Source organism: Lepisosteus oculatus, unplaced genomic scaffold (assembly GCF_040954835.1).
Source record: "Lepisosteus oculatus isolate fLepOcu1 unplaced genomic scaffold, fLepOcu1.hap2 HAP2_SCAFFOLD_40, whole genome shotgun sequence".
Taxonomy (NCBI): domain Eukaryota; kingdom Metazoa; phylum Chordata; class Actinopteri; order Semionotiformes; family Lepisosteidae; genus Lepisosteus; species Lepisosteus oculatus.
In genome coordinates, this window is record NW_027167934.1 from 568,950 (window position 1) to 583,702 (window position 14,753).

A 14,753-nucleotide genomic window follows, 5' to 3' on the forward strand; every position below is an offset into this window, starting at 1 on the left:
CATTTTCAGACACATTTATGCAATACTTTCACCATGCGTTGAGCAATAGGGATTAAAGATACCAGAGGTAAGGTTTAAAAGTGATTCTGAGGTGCAACACATCAGCGAAACAGCTAGGCATCTGAAATGCGGGGTTTGAGAGCCCTTCAGGGAACACCGTACCCTAAAGGTACCAGAAGTCCACTAGTATAAGCATTAAGTCACTGTCAGCCCTGTTGCAATGTGATTGCTACATATCTTCATTTCTTTGGTTTATAAGGAGTAAGAGTGCAGGGGGTCTAAATCTGCGATCCAGTGTGTTGAAGTATTTCACAACACTACCTGTATCCCGTCTGGAAATAAATCCTCATTCTGATTATTGACCTGGGCATGTACCAATAAATCACTGAGTATATATATATATCACTGTGTTGAAGCTAGAGACCTGTATGTAATAATATGATGCTAAAATGTTATTTTCACATGTAAGAAAACCGGCTCAGGGACGCCAAATATGTAATGTTGCCATAGCAAAATTAAATGTAGTGGCTCTCTGAAGGCACCAGTTCTGTAGGGTTTGGGCATTTACTGAGACAATTATTAATTGTAGCAGTAAATCACAAAGTTGATTCTTTTGATGGCTTTAGAATCCAACCATGTGACATAACTCAAACAACGCGCACACACAGGTACTAATACACGAGGATACATTTATTAATACATAAAATATGCATGTAAACCTAACAGATCTTATTGTTCGTTTTGTTTTGCTCTGCTTTGCTTTGTTTTGCTTTCCATCGCGTTGGTAAGAGCGTAAATAAAAAGGCGATTCCTGCGTCGACCACTAATGTAAGAGCTATTTCAAGTGCGCCGTGGTGCGGCTTTTCAAATGCTTAACAGGATGATTTTGCATGCACGCGTGCTTTCATGCAGTCGTGTGTGCAACCATGTCTGCTTACGTGCAAACGGGCGTGGTTTCATGTATGCAAAAAACTTTCCTGGGCTCTTCTGAAGCACATAAAATTATTTGGAGATATACATTTGTCTTATTTTCCTCTTAGGCTCTAGAATTGATAACTTTTATTTCATTTTTGGCATTTTTCATAATTTTCCAGAAAGTGGTTGCAAGCCCGATATCATGCGAAGAAACTTCAGGATTCGGGGATCAGTCAATGGATTTTCTTCAAAGTTGGATTTTTGCACTCTGTGGACCAAGAGATGTTGTTCTATAATGTTTTTTTTCAGATTTAAAAATATCATTTTTTCATGGAGCTTTGAATGGGATGGATTCGCCCTCCTTTAGCCAGGACAGAGCTCCAGGAGCCTGGGTAGGATTCTAGCTTTCTCCCCTTGCAGGCACCTGGCACAGAAGACATCATTTTTTTCCTTAAAATCTTTTTTTTTGTGTTCCTTGTTGTTCCAAACTTAATTCTAATCACTTTTACTTAGAGATTATATTAAAAATAGTGTAATAAATGACTGATTTCACTAAAAATAATGTAATATAAAACTGATGTTTTTAACTTTATTGTAGTGTTTTAGAAACTACTATGTCTTCAGAAATGGTTATTTTTTACTCCTAGGAATGAAAGCTGTTGTTATATGATGTTTATTTTCAAATTTTGAAAAAATCAAAGGATTCTAGCTTTCTCTCCTTGCAGGCATCGGGCACAGAGAACCTCATGGTTTTCCTAAAAATCATTTGTTATGTTCCCTGGTGTTCCAAACTTAGTTTTAATCAATTTTAATTTGTTATTATGTTAAAAACAGGGTAATAAGTTTCTAATTGGACTATAAATAATGTCATATTGTCTGCTATAAAACTGATGTTTTCAACTTCATTGTAGAGATTCTAGAATCAACTAATAGAGAATTGAAATAAAAAAATGGCATAAGAAGACATTACCAACAACGACCACAAGATGGAGGTATTGTCTAGACATTACCAACAACGACCACAAGATGGAGATATTGTCCAAAGGGGCAAGTAGGGCAAAGCCGCGATAAGGTAAAATCATTTTTTGGAAGAGATTGCTGTCAGAATGCACATCCGTATCCCAAAGATAATCTCTAGTAAAATATGATCATTTGTGAAACAGGCAAATGAGTGTCTGCTACAATATGATTGCTAGATATCTGCATTTGTTAGTTTTTAAGGAGTAAGAGTGCAGGGGGTTTAAGCCTGCGATCCAGTGTGTTGAAGTATTTCACAACACTACCCCTAGCACATCTGGAAATAAATCCTCATAATGATTATTGCCCTGGGCATGTACCAAAAAATCAGTGAGCATATACATATATCGCTGTGTTGAAGCTAGAGACACAGAATAAGTGCAAACACATCCTAAATACAGTGTTCCTGCACCTTTGACCTCATCCAGAATGTATCGTTTTTTGAAAGGGATTGCTGTCGGAATGCACAACTGAATCCCAAACAGAATCTCTAGTCAAATGTGATCATTTGTGAAACAGGCAAATGAGTCTCTCAGGTGCCCATTGCTCATTTTCAGACACAATTATGCAATACTTTCACCATGCGTTGAGCAATAGGGATTAAAGATACCAGAGGTAAGGTTTAAAAGTGATTCTGAGGTGCAACACATCAGCGATACAGCTAGGCATCTGAAATGCAGGGTTTGAGAGCCCTTCAGGGAACACCTTACCCTAAAGGTACCAGAAGTCCACTAGTATAAGCATTAAGTCACTGTCACCCCTGTTACAATGTGATTGCTACATATCTTCATTTCTTTGGTTTTTAAGGAGTAAGAGTGCAGGGGGTCTAAATCTGCGATCCAGTGTGTTGAAGTATTTCACAACACTACCTGTAGCCCGTCTGGAAATAAATCCTCATTCTGATTATTGACCTGGGCATGTACCAATAAATCACTGAGCATATATATATATATATCACTGTGTTGAAGCTAGAGACCTGTATGTAATAATATGATGCTAAAATGTTATTTTCACATATATTAATGTAATAAATTATTGCTTATGCTTTATAAACAAATCTAATTAAAATAAAAGCTTAAGTTTTGTATTTATCTTGTACCATAGAACATGATTTTCTTTGTATTTTAAGCCCACAAAGTGTCCTTTGATCTCTATTCTGTGGTAATCCACGATGACCCCGTTCTTCAGGTGATTCATCATGTCCTCCCTCGCCTGTTGAGAGGCCATCCTGATCTCTTCTGCCGTGGCGTGCTTCATAAACGCCCTCTTCAAATGAGCAGGAAGCTGATCAAAAGTATTCAGGCACATCTTGCACACCAGGGGAATCCTCGCGGGTTTCCTTTGAAAATAAATAATACCATCTGTGTATAGAAACAAGCTAAGACTGATTTATTAAATTATCCTTAAAATTCTCTCTCATAGTTTGAGCATAATGATTTTATTGCATTTATATAAGAATTGCTCATTGCTCCAAAATAAATAATGGTTTCATAAAAAATTGAACACTTACTTGGTCTCAGTCACAGACTTTCCAATAGAAGCCATTGTGGAGTTCAGCAACTGCAGGTCCTAGAAGTGGGGAAGGAATTTTAAAAGAGAAATTGAATTACAATACAGAAGGAATGGCTGAGGGTTCACTGAAATATATAAATATACAAATTCCAAAGACTGAGTCCATATAGAAACAACTACTTTTCATTTTCAGTATAAGAAAAAAAAAACATTATCTTCCAAAGCATCATAAAATTGTCCCTTCTTCCAGACTCTACTTCTCTCTTGTAGTAGTACAGCAGACCTTTCCAGGTGAGCAGATCACAGAGTCCGAAATGAGCTTCCTCCATCAAGCAAAGTACCTGAACATGACTCTGTCTTCATAAAAGCGCCCCTGTAATAAAGAAATTAAATCCAAAATCAAGAGGGCAGTTGCCTACTGATTTCGTACTAATCGTACTTGTATAGTTGTATCTATACAAGTGCGATTCTAGAAATGCTCACCAGATTACGTTTTAAGAAGGAACTGCGCCTCAGGTTCCGCCGAGATCGTAACTCGGATGGCAGGATTCAGAGTCCGGAGTGCGGACTGATGGCGCACGGAGGGTCCACATACTGTGGATCCCTCAGTGATCTTCCGCGTATTCAAACCGCCAGCGTGTGACTCCCCTGTCCCCGTGACCTCATTGCTCTGCTCTCTCCTCTGTGCAGCCGAGCCCGACTCACGGTAAAGTGAAAAAAAAAGATGCCCTCAACATGAGATTTACTCTGGAGCGAGGATAGATGTTACCTTTTTATCATTGAACAGGATGTATGTGATGTGGCGACTAGGTTCAATTTTGTATCCTCTTTAAAAGATTAAGGACTGGGGTGAGCGTGATTTACCACCCTTTCAGCTAAGAACCCGACTTGCGCACCGTTTAAGCTGCATAGACTCGGTCATTTAACTCTTCTCCATTAGCAGGGTTAAGGTTAAAGAAAAAAAACATTGCTGACTTCTTTTTTTTTTGCCAGCCGCTAGCGCTGATTAGCAAGGTTTGTATTTCATGTTTTGCAAGTTGCATCCATTTTAAGAAAAACAAGTCGCGTTAAAGACAGGAAATGAATATTTGCAAGTCTAGCCGTAGGTGGTTGTCTGGAAGGACCAGTTCTGTTTGAGAAGACAGAACAAAGAAGGCACTGCTGGGATTTGAATCCAGGATCTCCTGTTTACTAGGCAGGTGCTTTAACCAACTAAGCCACGGTGCCCCGGGAGCACTGTCCTTTTGCAGCCACTTGGACACACCACTCAGACACATCTGCATTCGGTGTGTGCTCCGCCTGCTCGCTGAGCAAGTTGCCACCTTTACATACAATAGCAACATCAACACCAAGAGAAAGGATGACAAATGGCTTTTATCTGGAACTTTTGATGTCCAAGGAGCTCAATGTGCTTTCTGTGTACAACAGGGCCACTGAACTCCACACTGGCCAGTGAACCACAGCAGTGGCTTGCTGGCTTGACATCTCCCAAGGAAAATGTTGAAATCACATGTGGAACAGGAAAATGACCCTCGAGTACGTGGGGAAAAAAAGAAAAAGATCATCTGGAGCGCGCCAACCCATGTCCGGACAGCCCAGTTTTGTCGACAAGGTGGCTGAGTGGTTAAGGTGATGGACTGCTAATCCATTGTGCTCTGCAGGCATGGGTTCGAATCCCATTCTCATCGGTCTCCATGACTGACACGTATGCCTGTTCGACGTCGGCCCTCCTGTTGTTTGCTCCGGTGCTAGAGCTGTACATTTTCTAGCAGTGGCTGAACATGGTATAGTAGGCCAACGTCGGTATCGAGCAGTGACAGTAACAGTACTTACTGCGCCCCATAAGAAATCGTTTGTCCCTGTTCAAAAGAGATTGTGCGATGTCCTGCGGCGTTCGTAAAGCAAACCTTTGACAGTTTGAAAAGAGGAATTTATTCTGCTTCCTGTGCGTGCAGTAGTTACAAAGTTGAACGTCTTTACACGATCTGCCACAGTTTTCAGTGGGCGGGCTTTGTCAGATAGCTTGAAAAAACGCACTGTGTTTCAGCTCGGGAAACATCATGAGCTGTGTCCTGCATGTTTTCTGTGTATAGCTGTCTTTTAACGCATACAGAATTCATTCAAAATCATTGATTTCTCCAATTAACAAGGGTCCCTTTTTGAACCTGCGAGAAGCATTCTTTCAATGTAACAGATTTACTCCGGGGAAAAGCAGCATGACATTGAGAGTAGCTCAAGCTTTCAGCACCTGTATCGGACTGCGTGTTTGCAGACACCGCTCAGAATCCCCTGTAAGATTCTCCTTCAATTCCGTTTTTCAGTGCTTTAGCTCTTTCAAAAGGCTTCACTTTGCTAGTCACAATCCAAGGCTCATGACAGCATTTGAAAACATTCGCCACTGCGTTGGCCGGGAATCGAACCCGGGTCAACTGCTTGGAAGGCAGCTATGCTCACCACTATACCACCAACGCACACCCACAGGAAGCCTGCAGGACACCACCAGAGAATGCTTTTTTTAATTTTTTTTTTATTAAACAGAATTTACAAATACAAATACAACAAGAGGATCAGAGTCATGTACAAGAGAAAAAAAACGCAGCAGAAAAAAGCATTTAACTACCAGAGGTAATTAAGTAATTATGTGATCAAATTGTATATTTTACACGTATCATATTTTCCTTGCTTTAATATTTCTCAATTATTTATAAACTTTAGTTTCAACATGCATGCGTTTCCTGTAAAAAATAAAACTCAGCACACAGTTTTTCTTTTAACAACATTTCGAGTACCTCTGGCATTCATGAAAAAGACATACACAAAAGCAAATAACTAACTCTAAGACTGTCTAAACTATTGAGTTTTTCAAAGAACCAGAACTATAACAGTCCTTAACACTTAACTACACCATTCCAAACTAACACTAAAGAAACACTAGTATATACTGGTATAACAAATATAACCAAACATAATCATTAACTGAGCAGTCACTGGGAGCAAATCTCCTTCCCGTCCACAAAGGCCCTCGCTCCCACAAAGTAGGCTCTCCTCCCCTCTCTTCTGGCAGCTTCAACCTGGGGCCACAGCTGGTTCCTGGTACTCCTGTCCGCGGCAGACAGGTCCTCTGCAAACCTCAGTTTGTTCCCATTCAAATACTCATTCCCCCTCGCCGCTCGCCACAGCATGTCCCTCGCCGTCCTCTTGGTGAACTGTATTATAATCGATCTGGGGCGCACTTGCCCAGACATGTTCGCTCTCCCGAGCCTGTGAACAAAGTCAATGGCCGATATTACGTCCTCCTGGTCCGGCAGGGTCCTTTTACAGATACCCTTCACTGTTGCAACAAGGTCCTTATCACGTTCCTCTTTAACTCCAAATAATTTTAAATTCCATCATCGACGGTATCTATCTACATCGTTCACTTTCAATTCAAGTTCTTTAATATGCTTTTCTTGTTTGGTATTTACTTGTTTAAGAACTTTTACTTCACTCTTTAAGTACGCTGGGCAAACGTCCCGAGATCGAATTCTTCCGCGACGGGGGTACCTTTAAAGCGGAGACGACGGCACCGAAAATTTTTGGCGCGCCCTCTCTTTAAAGCCCTGGCCAAATACGAAGACAGTACGTACAGTTATAATTCAAACGGAATTAAAAACTACACATCCCAGTTACCATGGTGGTGCTTGTGATCATTGCGTTTAACCAACGAAACAGGGCGAAAAATCAGTCACATGACTTTGGGGCAGAGTTTCGAAAGCTTAACCTCAGCAACAAAGCGAAATTTACACGATAGGCTACCTCAAACTGTCAGTTACACGACTGTGTATGTCGCTTAAGCCACTCCTATTTGGCATTTTAGTTATGGAGGCGAGACGACGCCCCCCCCCCCCCCTCTCTGGGTGCCTGATTTGCCGCCATCTTTAACCGCTTCGTGTCCAAATCGCAGTAGCTACGCGTACGAAATAAAGTTCATCCCAGCTACAAAACATATATATTTTTGTGGTAAGAGGGAGCAAAACATCAGTATTTACTGCTATTAATTAGTGTACGATTTATAGTTGAAATCTGAGCCTAAATATAAAGTTAAAATCTCGACAAAGCAATGTAGGAAATACAGAGAAAAGAAATCCTTTCTGACATCTAAAATCAGTTTCGATCAAGGTCTCTAAAACGAACAAGAAAAAGAGGATTTTCGGAGGGCAATTACGCTGTGTTTATATAGGATAAGTGATCTATGAGCAATCTAATTTCTTGTTCGTTTAAAACAGTGAAATGTCAGCTCCAAAAGATCGCACCAGAAACAGCACTCTCTCTGCCTGTCATAGACGTTCAGGAAAGGCTGAATGAAGTCATGTCAAGAACAATAATTCGGTGATCAATAATAACAGTTGTAGGACAAGAAACAAAAGATAATGAAAACTTCTTTAGGCTAAAACTCAAGTTCATTCTACAAATTAAGGCAAATGAAAATTCAGGATGTTAAAGTGCTAGAGGTGTAAAAAATACAAAAATGCACATGAGTAAAAAGTTTTAGAAATGGAGCAGGTGTTGCTTTGAAATAAGCAAACAGAAAAAAAGCCATGACTAAAGTGCAGAAGAGGGATGCAGGAACACTTGCTTAGATATACAAAAAAAATCACAAAAAGGTGTATGTTACAAAAGAACATGCAAACATGTTCATCATGTACATCAATTTCCCTTCACGATCAATAAAGTCTTATCTATAAACATGAAACAGAGTGAGGAATCAGAAAATTAGCATGCATAAAAAACAGCAATTCTGTCAATAAGCCCTAAATGAATTAATAGCAACCATGGTTTCATGGAGGGCTTCTCAGATAGTTGGGCATTCAGGTAGATTGCCAGGTGAAAGGATTTGTAAACATACTTTGTTAAAGCAAGTCAGTTTTTTCTGCAACACATAAAAGACATTTTTCCAAGAAAGTTTAGCCTTTGTCACTAATGAAACCACTAAATAAAGACATAAATATAGAAATCCTAAGATTTTGTTATTCAATGTTGGTAGCAGGATGAACTGTGCTAAGTGTATATTTTGTCGCAGCTTTGCTGCAAGATGTTAACAGTGAAAAAAGGTATTTAGAAATGAGTTATTTCAAGAAGAAAATGTTCAGAATAATTGCAAATCTAGCAGGATAGAGAAAGCACAGAAAACAGGCAGTTAGATTGATCAGATTAATATGAAAAGTTATTTAGCAAAGGGAATGAGAAGAGTGACAAACTAGTATGCTTTAGATCTTTTTACAGTATCTGGACCAGGGAAAACTGATCATGTTTCTCTATAACAATAATAAAAAACTTTATTTTATATATCACCTTTAAAAGTGGCATCTCAAAGCAATACAGTAGATATAAAAACAGATAAAAGGACCACAGATTACAAAGTAAATACATATAAGAAAGACAAGCAGTTAGAGGTGCTACCAAAATTAGAAAATGAAGCAGATACAGACACTAAGTCTTCTGAAAAGAAAGGTTCTGAGGTTAGATTTAAATGCACTCAGGGTACGTGACTGATATCACTGGGAATACAAATTGAGAGCTCTGGGGTGCAGCTAGAGAAGACCCTGTCACCCACAGAATGTAGATGTTCTTGAGGACAGCTAGAAGACCAGAGTCAGACGGACAAAGGTGGGGAGTAGACAGATAATAAGCCATATACTGTAGGTACTGAATGAGGATGAGGATTTTGAAGTTGACTCAAAACCTGATAGGTAACCAATGCAAGGACTTGAAAACAGGTGTAATGCATCCCTGATAGGATTCTCGCTGTCATATTCTGAACATATTGAAGATTGCTCAGTGTGGATTTAATTTCCCCAGTGAACAGGATGTGCATTTATTAATTCTAGAAAAAAAAGCCTTTCTTGATTTCTCTAGTTCTTAGTTTCTCTAGTTCCCTTTAAAATAAACTATTATTCCACAATGCAGATTATTATATGGACAGTATTTACACATGATATTTGTGATTTAAAGAAATGAACACAAGCAGCTTTTCGAGATTTAAGTGTTGGCTGAGTTATTGCAGGATAAAAAACTAGAGATGTTGGTAAGAAGATAATTTTGGGATAGCTGAGGAATACACTGATAACAAGAACACTTCCTAATGGGGTTAGGCATACTTTTGATGAAGATGATGAAGTTAACAGACTGTATGTTTACATAGATACTGAAATGAGGATTGTATTTTAGATTTTGTGTAGTTGCTAGCATTGAACTGTGTGTTGGATGGACATGAATTGAAGGAATGGGCAAACATCGCTGATGCGGATCCACAGAGCCAGCATATTAAGATGTTTATAATTAGAGGCAATTTGTTTAAATAACTAGGTATGGATACTGATGTGCAAGAGAGTTGGAAAGGCTGTTTACTTAAGCCAGCACTATAAAATATTTTATTCTCAGTGAGATGCTGCCATTTCATAGTGGGTTTCTAACACTGTGTATAGTTCAATCCACACAGTGCCTTTACTTCCATCCATTTCTAATCTCTTTATCCAGTACAGAGGATTTGGAGCCTATCCCAGTAAGCAACAGACACAAGGCAGAATACACCCTGGACATAGCGCCAGTCCATCACAGGACAGACAGACACAAACACACACACACCAGGGCCAGTTTTCCCATAAACCAATTAACTTACCAGTATGTTTTGGAGTGCAAGAGGGAGTCATATCACACATATGGAGAAAAACCATGTAACCCAGAGAGAACATGCAAACCCCACACACACAGGATGGGACCTGGGACCCCAGTGCTCCAAGATAGCAATGCTAACCACTTTGCCACCATTATAAATGGATGGATATCTTAGTTATCTTTCTAGTTCACAGGTTTGCATGCAAAATTTAATTTTGAAAGCCACTGAGACATCAGGTACTACTGTTGTATTTATGAAAAAGAAACAAAACAAAAAGCATACTAACAACTGTGCCATCCTACTCTTTAGTTAATACAATTTATTATTTATAAATAGTTAACATTGTTAGCAAAATATTTTGAATTATATTTAACCCTATTTTTTCTTTAGTTTTGTATTTAACTTATTATATGATAGTCAGATTTAATGTATATTTGAACAATGAAAATATATTTTTACAAGATGCGGGGGAAAGTGCAACAAATTATTACAGTGCTAAATTTAATATTGATTGCTAATAGTTTATGCTAACACCTAACTTTCTTAATTAGATGTATTTAAAACAGTGAACTAAGTGTAACATACCATTCAGAAATACAATCGAGAATAGTTTTGTGGTGTTTGTATGGATGAAACGTTTCTAAAATGTATAACGTAACAAAATTAAAGACGATTAAAATCTGTAATCTTTCCACTTGTAATGTCATTAGACAGAACAAGACGTTTCTGCTTTGTCTAAGGATGGTATCAAAAAGTAGTCTAGGTGGTGAGAAAGCTGTGTTTAATGATAATTAAGTGACTTAAAAGTAAAAAGAGATGGTTCATATTGCTTGATTAATTTTAAAAACTAAGTTATAAATGCAGACGCGATCGCTGCCGTAAGCGCTCCAGGCAGTAGAACGTTCGTTCTGTACTGCTGCGCTCCGCGCCTCCTCCCTCTCTCGGTGCCGCGCCCCTCTCTGACGGAGGGCAGTGGGCGGTACGCTATTTTCAGAGCCTCTGATTGGGAAAAAAAGACCTGCTGATCAGTTTCACACATCAGGAAGAGAAAAGAATGGGATTTTTTCTCTTCGAAACGTGTGTTGTCTTTATGAAATTCGTGTATTTTAAACGTTTAATTAAGAAGTAAAAACCTTACAGCGTACACAAAGATTCTGAGCTGATCACGAGGAAGAAAAATCACCCATTTTTCGCGCATAAAAAGTGGTTTTTAACTCTCGAAACCTGTTTTTATATGTTTTAAAGTCGTGCAATGTCTAAGTTAAGCAGGAAAACATCATTATATCTCATTATTTATTTATTTTTTTTAAAATTTAAAAATCGTTTGCCCAGCCTACTTTAAGTCTTCAACCTCTTTAAACACACAGTCCATGGACTTTTTAAGACTTTCGATTGCGACTGTATTAGATCAAATCACTTCCTTCAGCTCACCCATGCTCTGTGCCATCATGTTGAAGATGTTGGTCTGGAGCTCCTCCAGCGTCAGGTCGCCCCTTCCTCTCTTGGCTGCCGGGGTTTTCACAGGTGTGCTGGGCAGGGACTCCGGCTCTTCCTCTGGCAGCTGAGTCTCACTTGGGCTGCGAGCGCTCGCGTACGAGCGCATCTCCAGCACTCTTTCCACGTCCCCTCCAGCTGCTTCACTTTTCCCTTTAGTTGCCATCAATTTTCTTGTAGTGCTATACATATACGATTGAGGTTTCTTAGACTTCTCCTTCGAAGACCCAGCACTCTCTTTTCTTTTCCCAGTGTTACTCATATCGAAATTCTTAAACCTAAAAAAAATCGTTTTTTTTTCTTTCAATTATAACTGAAGTTTAAACAAGTAGTGTTAAGTCCTTATTTTTCTGTAGTCAAAAAAAGCAAAAATTAACATTTAGGTCATGAAAAACTCAAAAAAAATCCTCAACCACTAAACTTTACCTCCCACCTGAGCGCCATCTTGAACGCCCCTACCACCAGAGAATGCTCACGATTTCGGAAGCTGTCTCCGGGACGTGCTGATTCCACACATCCTGAATAAATCATGATATTGTTAGTTGCTGTAGCTAGACGTTCAAATGAGTTTCATGGCCAGATGGACTGTTTCCTCCAGCGGTATAGTATTGCAGTGAGACAGCACGATGCCTGCAAGACTATGTCACGCTAAACGCCACAGATTGTGTTTGTCCGTTCGTGTCAGTCATCCTGCAGCCACGGGAAGTGGGACACAAACATCCCGCAATGCTTTCAAGACGTTAGGATTTGTTTGTGCAACATCCGAGAAGAGTACTTGTGGCTTGAATGTGAACTGTACGTGCCCGCCCCCTTTCCTCTGTAGTGCATGAGTTCCTCCCGGCATGCCCTTCGTCATTGTTCTGTCATCTTGTATTTAAAGGGTTGTATTTCTGCTGCTGAAAAGAATCAACGGGTTTCTTTGTTCCCAACGGAGCCCTTGTCTGTCATGAAATTCTTCAAAACCTCAAGCTAGAAGAAGACGACAAATATGAAGCGTTACAGCAACGACATGCCATGAGACGATTGATAACGATTTCCATAGGATCCCCGCGGTTGCCTGGCAACCGTCAGCTTTGCGCAGTGGCAGTATCGTAGCCTGTGAGGGTTAGCCGAGGCGTGATTATTGCCAATACAATCGGCGAAAGCAATTTTTGACAGTCTCGTTAGAGACTGAGCAAGGTGTTTAAAGACAGATTTGGTCATGGTGACATCATGGTAGAAAGAAGCGAGCTTGTTCCCAGTGGGCATTGATTCGTCGAATATACGTATATTTACGGCGAACGTACGGCTATACGTATATATACGTCGCCTCAACGTCGAATTGCAACCGTAAAATTGACGACATTAACAAACGCATATATAACGTCGAAAACACATCTAACACAGTGCCTGAGGCTTTTTACTGTATGTATCGTGTGTGCCGCAACTAGGAGTATACGGCACTCTGCACAGTGTACGAAGTAAATTATTTTCGCAGCAATTAATTTACACGTGTATAATAAATATAGTAAATATAATAAATTAATTACTGCGAAAATAATTTACTTCGTACACTGTGCAGAGTGCCGTATACTCCTAGTTGCGGCACACACGATACATACAGTAAAAAGCCTCAGGCACTGTGTTAGATGTGTTTTCGACGTTATATATGCGTTTATTCATGTCGTCGATTTTACGGTTGCAATTCGACGTTGATTATACGAACCCAGCATATTTTCCGGTTATATACCACAATGCATTGCTAGTATTCGTTGGTCACCATTTTGGACACGTTTTTCAAACGTAGAAGTATATCCGCAAATATCTCAGATATCCTCTTTTGACGAGTAAGTATGAACAATAATAATACTATCTGAATACATACAGATCTTTCTTAATATTATTTTGATTAAAATAGTATGTGAATAAGCAAAAAAATGGCACATAAAATAGTGTGAATGGGGAAGATGACACAAAATCGTTTTGCCGTTTCTCTTATTCTTATTCTATGTTGTACTTTCAAACTTTGGGTACTCTTTAATTAGGACAGACTTTATTGCTCAACTGCTATGATGCAAGCCAAATTTTATACATTTATTTCAGCTTTGAGCTTAGTAAACCGTTCATTTTTTAGATTATACTAAAGAAGATATTAATCATCATTTATTTGGGAAGTAATATTATATAATTTTCTCCTAGCTGCGGTGCTGAAGTCCCACCCTACATCAACAGAAAAAGAAATAAAGGAGCACGCAATGTGTTACTTGAAGAATGCATATGCAAGGCAGGGGGCCAGGAGATCTGGACTCTGAAAATAATAGGTTTTTGGTTCTAACTGTTAGGACAATTAGACAGGGTTTGCAAACAGTGGACAAAAATCGTCTTAACTTCCATTGTAATATTTTTTTTTCTTGGAAATATAGAAGTTGTACATTTTAAAATGTATATTTGAATCAAAATGTGGTTTTGAGTTAGTGTGTTAATGTAATTAGTTTTGTGTTTGTCATTACTATACTGTATATTGCCATGTTACCAGAATTTGTAGCTGAAGTTTAAGACTAGTTGTGTTTTTATGATTATTGCCCATATGTTGATTGTTGATTGATTGTATACAATGTATAATTTGAAATACATATGTTTCAGGTGTGAATGTGTATTTTCAGAATACATTTCTAAACCTAATCATTGGCTTGTTTTACTTGTTTCTACACCTATAAAATCTATCTTTGATGTATAATAGACCTCTACCCATATACGTATAATAGACCTCTAATGTTATCCGTATAATAGACCTCTAACCATATACGTATAATAGACCTCTAAAGTTATACGTATAATAGACCTCTAACCATATACGTATAATAGACCTCTAAAGTTATCCGGAACTCCAACCATATATGTATAATAGTCCTCTAAATTTATCCGTATAATAGAACTCCAACCATTTATGTATAATGAACGTCTAAATATAGACGTATAATTGACGTTTAACTTTAGACGTATATTAGAATTTCATTCTAGACGAATTGTAGACCACATTTAGACGTCTAAGATATGCGTTTATTAGACGTATATTATACGTCTTTTGCCCACTGGGTTACGTCTCAACAGAAACGCTCTTTAGCTCTTTCAGCTTTATGCAGAGAACATCGTCTGTCGAGATCACTTTTGAGTCAGCGCG

The 14,753-nt window shown here is 38.8% G+C and overlaps 1 non-coding gene and 1 pseudogene across 1 annotated transcript; one reads left to right on the forward strand and one right to left on the reverse strand.

Moving 5' to 3' along the window:
- Positions 1 to 5,843: 5,843 nt before the first annotated feature.
- Positions 5,844 to 5,915, reverse strand: trnag-ucc (transfer RNA glycine (anticodon UCC)). The gene has a single exon. It is a non-coding gene; the product is annotated as a tRNA-Gly (tRNA).
- A 6,747-nt stretch (positions 5,916 to 12,662) lies between these two features.
- On the forward strand, positions 12,663 to 12,763 carry LOC138228289 (U4 spliceosomal RNA; annotated as a pseudogene).
- The last annotated feature ends 1,990 nt before the right edge of the window (positions 12,764 to 14,753 follow it).